Below are 7,602 nucleotides of genomic sequence, written 5' to 3'. Positions count from 1 at the left end.
CATATTGAAAAGCAGAGACATCACTTTGCCAACAAAGGTCCATCTAGTCAAAGCTATGGTTTTTCCAGTTGTCATGTATGGATGTGAGAGTTGGACCACAAGAAAGCTTAGTGCCAAAGAATGGATGCTTTTGAACTGTGCTGTTGGAGAAGACTCTTGAGAGTCTCTTGGACAGCAAGGAGATCCAACCAGTCCATCCTAAAGGAAATTAGTCCTGAATATTTATTGGAAGGACTGATGTTGAAGCTGGAACTCCAGTACTTTGGCCACCTGATGTGAAGAGCTGACTCATTTGCAAAGACCCTGATGTTGGGAAAGATTGAAGGCAGGAGAAGGGGATGACAGAGGATGAGATGGTTGGATGGCATCACCGACTCAATGGACATGGGTTTGAGTAAACTCCGGGAGTTGGTGATGGACAGGGAGGCCTGGCGTGCTGCAGTCCATGGGGTCACAAAGAGTCAGACATGACTGAGTGACTGAACTGAACTGAACAGTGCAAATAACTTTAAAAAATTTTGAGGTTTCTTTGAATCTGGGTTCAGATAAGACCCATGTTTTATGATTCATTTATAACTCTCCTAATAAAGTCTTTTTTAGAAACCATGATTTCTTATTCTCATTCTTTGTCTCTCTCTACTTGCAATGTATTTGTTGAAGAAACTGGGTAATTTGTTCCGTATAGTTTCCCACTGTATCGTTAACATGTTTTTCTGTATTTCCTGTAGATTAAGAGGCTTAACCTAGCAGCACTAATTTGAATTTCCTGGAAGGGATCAGAAAGAGGGCTCAGATTAATTTTCAACCCCTTATAATCCAAATATTGGGGAAGGTTTCTTGGGGAGGGAAAGTTAGGCTGAAATGGATCACATACTAGGTGGACAGATGCTTCTCCCATGGGACAGTTATCAAGTCTGAAGAGAGTATGTGCCCTCTATCTGACTTCCAGCCCTGATGAAATGACAGCAGTATTGAAAAATCCATAAAGATAGAGGGAGACTTTATTATTAAAAGAGCTCATATGTGATGTCTTCATGTGTGTGGAGGGTGAGACATATTCCCCTCTATATATAGAAAATAGTGATAAGGAACTTTCCTAAAGTTTCTTTGAGATGTGGGTCAGCCAATGGGCCTTAAATTAGAGAGATTAAGGCTTGGGGTAAGAGAAAGACACATGTAGGTGGTCCTTTTACACACTACCATTTAAAAGGGAGCTGTTTAAAGAGACCATTATGTCTCTTAATTAAACCAGCTGCCTGGGACCTATTGGGAAATGAAAGTTCCTTTGATTGCCTTTCCCAGGGGCCCAGCATGGTGTATTATGAGAAGTTAAATGTGTGCCTTGGTCACTGTCAGTAATGTCTGGAACTCAGAAGGAAATCAGGATTGTCCTGGAAGGGCCTTGTATATCCAGGGATGTGTGACTTTGATTTATGTTTCAGTATCTGTAAGATAAGAGATTCCCAGATTTCTTTACACTTAAAGGGGAAACTCTTAAGCAGTGGCCCAAGAGTTTGTAAAAATATGCAGATAGAACCATTTGTTGGTCAGGACATTTGTGCAAAGATGACTTCGTGAAGTTTGACCACTTGTTCTGCCCCTTGGGTCCTGTCCTTTATGGGGAACATCCTAGTTAAGGGATGGAAAGCAGCAACATTCCACTGACCTCCATCACTTGTGATGGTGGTGGTGCTGTCCAGAAAGTCTGAACTCCCGTTGTTGTCTACTCAGTTAATCCCAGGCGGATTCCTAGTCAAGGACTCTGGGGGAGGGGTGACTTCCTCTAGCACCGTCACATCCAGCAAGGGACTAGGGATAGGGAAGACCAGTCTCTCCTGTAGATGGAATATTCTAGAGGGCCAGAATTTGGCTACACCTACAGGGTGTATCAAGGAGGCCTCAGTACTTGCGCTGAGCTTGTGAGAGTGCTGCTTCCACGATCCGAGGCATAATGGGCATCTCGGTTCAGAGATTCCCAGGCTTAGGGTCTTTGAAAGCCTTTATTTCCAAGAGATCTTAGCATCTAGCCAGCACTAGTCACTTAATGATGTACGCTTAGTCACTCTAATGATGTACAGCATAGGGCCAAAGGAGGCAGTTTCTTGCATCATTAGCCTGTAGGTGGACACCGTAGTTGGTTCAGAGGCATGAGAGGTTGCTGCGGCCTCTACAAAGAGGCAGTCTCTGAGGCCACTAACAGGAAGTGACTGCTGATTTTAATTTGAAGAGATTGTGGAGCCTTTTGTTGGATGAATTCCTTTTCATGGTGGGATGGTTTGTAAGTAACAGCATCAGTGAGATTAAAACTTGTCAGTAAGGAGATATGTTGCTTCCAGACCCGAATAAGACTTGACTTTATGGGCCCTGAGAGATTCCACAGCAGTTTATGGACAGTGTCTGGGATAGAGCTGTCCAGTTTTACCAATACTTTTCAGGAATTTCACCACAGTGTCAGGGCTTTACATTATGCATGATGCAATAGCCTATGACTCTTTTTGTAAGCTCTTTTGTGAGTATTTTTATGTCTTTAATGAGCATGTTAAATGAATCTCCATTTATGGAGGAGGAGGTCATCCATATAATGTCATACCTGTGCTTGTGGAAGAAGGTGGATGTAGTTAAGATTACAATGGCAAGGCTACTGAGGTATCCGTGGGTAGCCCAGCAAAGCTATATTGTGTTAGACCTTGATAAGAGAAGTATAAAAGGAGGGTGTTTAGCCAACTTCCTGTGAAGAGGAATTGGGAGTTTTTAGCCATAACATCAGTGTTGAGTCAAGATAGCACTTGTGAAATATTTATCACAGGCTCATTGTACCTCACGCCACACACAAAAATTTATTCAAAATGCACCATCAGCCTAAATGTAAGAGTATAAGCAGCCAAACGGAAAAAAATACATAAATTGGACTTCCTCAAAATTAAAAACTTACCAGCTTCAAAGGAAACAAAGTGAAAATATAGCCCACAATGCATGTACACTAGGTCACTACAGTTGTGTCCGACTTTTTGCAACCCTGCTAGGCTGCTCTGTTCATGGGATTCTCCAGGCAAGAATACTAGAGTGGGTTGCTATTCCCTTCTGCAGGAGATCTTCCTGACCCAGGGATCCAACCCCCGTCTCTTATGTCTCCTGCATTGGCAGGCAGGTTCTTTACCATTAGTGCCACCTGGGAAGCTCCAGGTGTATAGCCTACAATTGCTATTGCTAAGTCACTCCAGTCGTGTCCGACTCTGTGTGACCCCATAGACGGCAGCTCACCAGGCTTCCCCATCCCTGGGATTCTCCAGGCAAAAACACTGGAGTGGGTTGCCATTTCCTTCTCCAATGCATGAAAGTGAAAAGTGAAAGTGAAGTCGCTCAGTCATGTTCGACCCTCAGCAACCCCATGGACTGCAGCCTTCCAGGCTCCTCCATCCATGGGATTTTCCAGGCAAGAGAACTGGAGTGGGGTGCCATTGCCTTCTCCGATAGCCTACAAAGTAGGATCCAAAATTTGAAAATTACATGTTCAAGAAGGAATTGGATTTTTTAGAGTGTGTGAGGAATTATTACAACTCAACAATAAAAACACAAATATCCAGTTTGTTTTTTTTTTCTTTGGCCGAGTCATGCTGGATGCCTGATCTTGGCTCCCCCACCAGGGATTGAATCTGTTCCTTCTATGGTGAAAGCACAAAGTCTTAACCACTGCATCACTAGGGAAGTCCCCAGGCAGTTTTCTGTTAAAAGATGTTCCCCACTTCCACACCCAAGGGCCCGGGTTTCAGTCCCTGGTTGGGGACCTAAGATCCTACAAGCCATATGACCAAAATAAATAAGTACAATTAAAAATAAAGGTCAAGATGGAGGGGATATATGTATACTTATGGTTGACTCACATTGTTGTATGGCAGAAACCAACAACATTGTAAAGCAATTATCCTCCAATTAAAAAAAAAAAAAAGAATTCCCTGGGTTTGTTCCTTGGTTAGTGGATGAGTCTAGTGTGACTTCATGTGGCCTGGATGAAACTTTGGACTCAAAATACTTCTTGCACCTGGAACATGAGAACAAGTCAGGGAGGCACTCTCTGGTATGTAGTGTGTTGGAACTGGGGAAGAAACACAGATCTTAGTTGTATGAAGTGTTTGTTCCAGGATTTGGCCTACATGGATATAGTGCACTTCTAGGCCTGAGGGCCCCATCAGTACCCTTGAAGCAGGCATGACTTGGGTATGTTTTGGATCAGGGCCCCCTAGTCTGAAAAGGTGAACACTCAGGACAGGTCAGAGAACCCTAAGAACATCATAGGAATTGGGTACTGCTTTAGCATAAATTAATTCAATACCTGTGTTTTTTGGTATTGAAGAAGGCATTTGATTTTTTAGATTTCTGCAAATCTCAGTATGTGTATTGGGGCATGGAAGGGACCAGGTGCCATGAAAAGGGAAGGAAATATTTATCTTAACTTAGTCATTTAGAAGCAAGCCTGTTCTCATGGTTCCTTTTACTTCCTTGACTCTCTCTTCTCAGGACTCTGCAGTTTTCCACAAGAAGAAGCCAGAGAAGAACTAATAATTTGCCATTCTAAGCCATGCCCCATGTGAGTTGATGTTTTTTCTTCCCTTCATCAGATAGTCTTGTTTTCTAGGATATGAATGCTCAATATTCTTACCTCCAGATTTTCTGCCTTACTAAGCCCCAGCCCTCTCTTATTTAGCCATATTTGGGATCCATTCTGCAAATCAGGAAACGTATTAAGGAAAAAGTAGAACCTCTCCTGTCATTGTGGTTTGAGATAGGACTACATATGCAAAATTCAGTCTGTGTCATTGACTCTATTTTCTGGATGATTAGGATAGAAATTGCTGTTTATCTCAGAATGTGGTGAGATCTTTGGTCTGTGAGGCTTTTAAGATTGACATGTGATCAAATGCAGGACTGATAACAAAGAGAGTATCATGTCGGTGAATATCTCAGAGGTGAATACCAGTGACAAGGTCCGTTTTGAATCTGAATAACATGTATAAGTCAAGGACCATGTCTATGTGAGTTTAGGTCATCTTTCATTGGCTTTCTGTTGCTCAGAATAAGTGATGTGTACAATGAGCAATGATGAGAGGTAACAGACCCAGAGATTTAGGTTGTTGAGGATTTTAGAAACAGAGCTGACATTAGAAAAGGAATACAAACTAAATACCAAAAAATATGAAAATGATTGCAGGGAATTCCCTGGTGGTCCAGTGGTTAGAACTCTGCACTTTCACTGCCGAGGGCTGGGGTTCAGTCTCTGGTAGGGCACTAAGATCCCATTAGCTGTACATTGCATGGGGTGGGAGGAGGGAAAGGAAGGAAAAGAAAATGATTACAAGGCTTCCATTGTGGTCCAGTGGTTGGGAAGCCACCTTACAATACAGGGAACACTGGTTCATGCCCTGGTCTGGGAAGATTCCCACATACCACAGGGCAATTAAGCCCATGCACTGCAACTTCTGAGCCTGAGCTCTGGAACCCGCAAGCCACAGCTACTGAGCCCATGTTTGGGAACTACTGAAGCCCACCTGACTAGAGCCTGTACTCTGCAACAAGAGAAGCCACCACAATGAGAAGCCCACACACCACAAGGGAGAGTAGCTCCCATTCTCCACAACTAGAGAAAGCCTGAGTGCAGCAACAAAAGTCCAGTGTAGCCAAAAATAAAGTGTTTTTTTAAAAGGAAAGACAATTATTACAATCATAATATGATATATCATATGCTGCTGCTGCTCAGTCAGTTTAGTCATGTCCGACTCTGTGTGACCCCATAGACGGCAGCCCACCAGGCTCCCCCGTCCCTGAGATTCTCCAGGCAAGAACACTGGAGTGGGTTGCCATGTCCTTCTCCAGTACATAAAAGTGGAAAGTGAAAGTGAAGTTGCTCAGTCATGTCCGACCCTCAGCGACCCCATGGACTGCAGCCTACCAGGCTCCTCCGACCATGGGATTTTCCAGGCAGGAGTACATATACCTTGTAAAAATGATGACTATGAAAGGATTTGCCAGGACAAGGGAGAAAATTATTGCTAAGTTATTCTGAGACTTAAGTTGGAAATAAACCCTTAAATTATATAGAAATCTTATTTTCTAAGATAAATATTTTAAAAGATATTTGGATGGGCCTATCAGGTTTGTTTTTCTTTTTTCTCCCTTCCTTCTTTCTTCCATCCTCTTCTTCCATCCCTTCCATCCTTTCTCTTACTTAGTTTCAATTCTTTAAAGGGAAGAGGGGAGGAAGGAACTTGCAACCTATTTGGGAATTTGCATGTGTTACCTGCTTACATAGGCTTTTCAGGTAGTGCTTGTGGTAAAGAACCCACCTAACAAATGCAGGAGACGTAAGAGATGCGGGTTCGAGCCCTGAGTTGGGAAAACCCCCGGAGGAGAGCATGGCAACCCACTCCAGTATTCTTGCCTGGAGAATCCCATGGATAGAGGAGCCCAGTGGGCTACAGTACATAGGGTTGTAGTGAATCAGATATGACTGAAGTGACTGAGCACTCATGCATGGGCTTGCACAGAGTATTTCATTTAATCAGAGAACTCTACTCACCTGGCTTTTGTTCATTCCTATAACTGTTCATGAGAAGCTATAACAGTAATAGGAATGTTTAGAAACTATGTAGGTGCTCTACATTTATCACATAATTTCCTTTCCATTACTTAACCTTATTGCAAATTTTTTTCTCTTTTGGCCACTTTATGTAATACTTTTCTTCTCTCATTACTTCTAGAAAATTTTTTTTTGTTTTACCATTAACACTGGGTTTGTCATCTTAGAGGTTAGTATTGTTCAAGGATGTGGCCATAGACTTCTCACAGGAGGAATGGGCATACCTGGATTTGGAACAGAAGGATCTGTACAGAGATGTGATGCTGGAGAACTACAGCAACCTGGTCTCACTGGGTAAGCTTGTCTGCTCCTAATAATTCAACCTGTCTTTGTGAAATTTAGAAAAGTTTCCAAGTGCCTAGCTGCAGTTCAGACCTCTAGTCCCAAATAAATTTTTTGTGCTTTATAGACTTAGAAATGGACAGCTCCATTGGGCATCTGTATCTTTTGTATTCTTCATAGATCCTTCGTCTTAATCTTTCTACAATTGACCTTGTTACTTGCTGAACAACGTGCTCCATTTTAAGCAGAGTGTAACCATATCCATTTCTACTTATAAACAGGAGTTTCCATTTCTAAGCCAGATGTGCTCTCCTTATTGGAGCAAGGGAAAGAGCCTTGGAAGGTTGTACAGGATGTGACAAGAGACCTGAGCCCAGGTGAGTAGTTGATGATCTGCCAAAGGGAGGCCATTGTTAAAATTGCTTAATTTTAACTATTTTTGGCCAGTTGCTTAATTGGCCACATCTTTGAGTTATTAGCTTAAAAGTTCTCAAAGACCCAACTAATGCCTTTTCCTCCTAGGCCTGTGAAGTAAAAATCCTGAGCCCAGGAGGACAAAACTGTTTACCTAAGGAATCAGTTCAGTTCAGTTCAGTCCCTCAGTTGTGTCCCACTCTTTGCGACCCCGTGAATAGCAGCACGCCAGGCCTCCCTGTCCATCACCAACTCCCGGAGTTCACTCAGGCTCA

At 42.8% G+C, this 7,602-nt stretch overlaps 1 protein-coding gene across 1 annotated transcript in view; it reads left to right on the top strand.

Annotated features, from left to right (window-relative positions):
• The window catches only part of LOC104995304 (zinc finger protein 420-like), a 39,486-nt gene that overhangs the window by 23,157 nt on the left and 8,727 nt on the right, over nucleotides 1–7,602 (top strand). Inside the window, 3 exon segments of the mRNA XM_010849167.1 lie at nucleotides 4,516–4,585; nucleotides 6,799–6,925; nucleotides 7,195–7,290. The gene's annotated coding sequence lies outside the window, so the exon portion shown is untranslated.

The sequence above is a fragment of the Bison bison genome, unplaced genomic scaffold, assembly GCF_000754665.1.
Source record: "Bison bison bison isolate TAMUID 2011002044 unplaced genomic scaffold, Bison_UMD1.0 scf7180017864280, whole genome shotgun sequence".
Taxonomy (NCBI): domain Eukaryota; kingdom Metazoa; phylum Chordata; class Mammalia; order Artiodactyla; family Bovidae; genus Bison; species Bison bison.
This window is presented reverse-complemented; position numbering and strand designations above follow the sequence as displayed.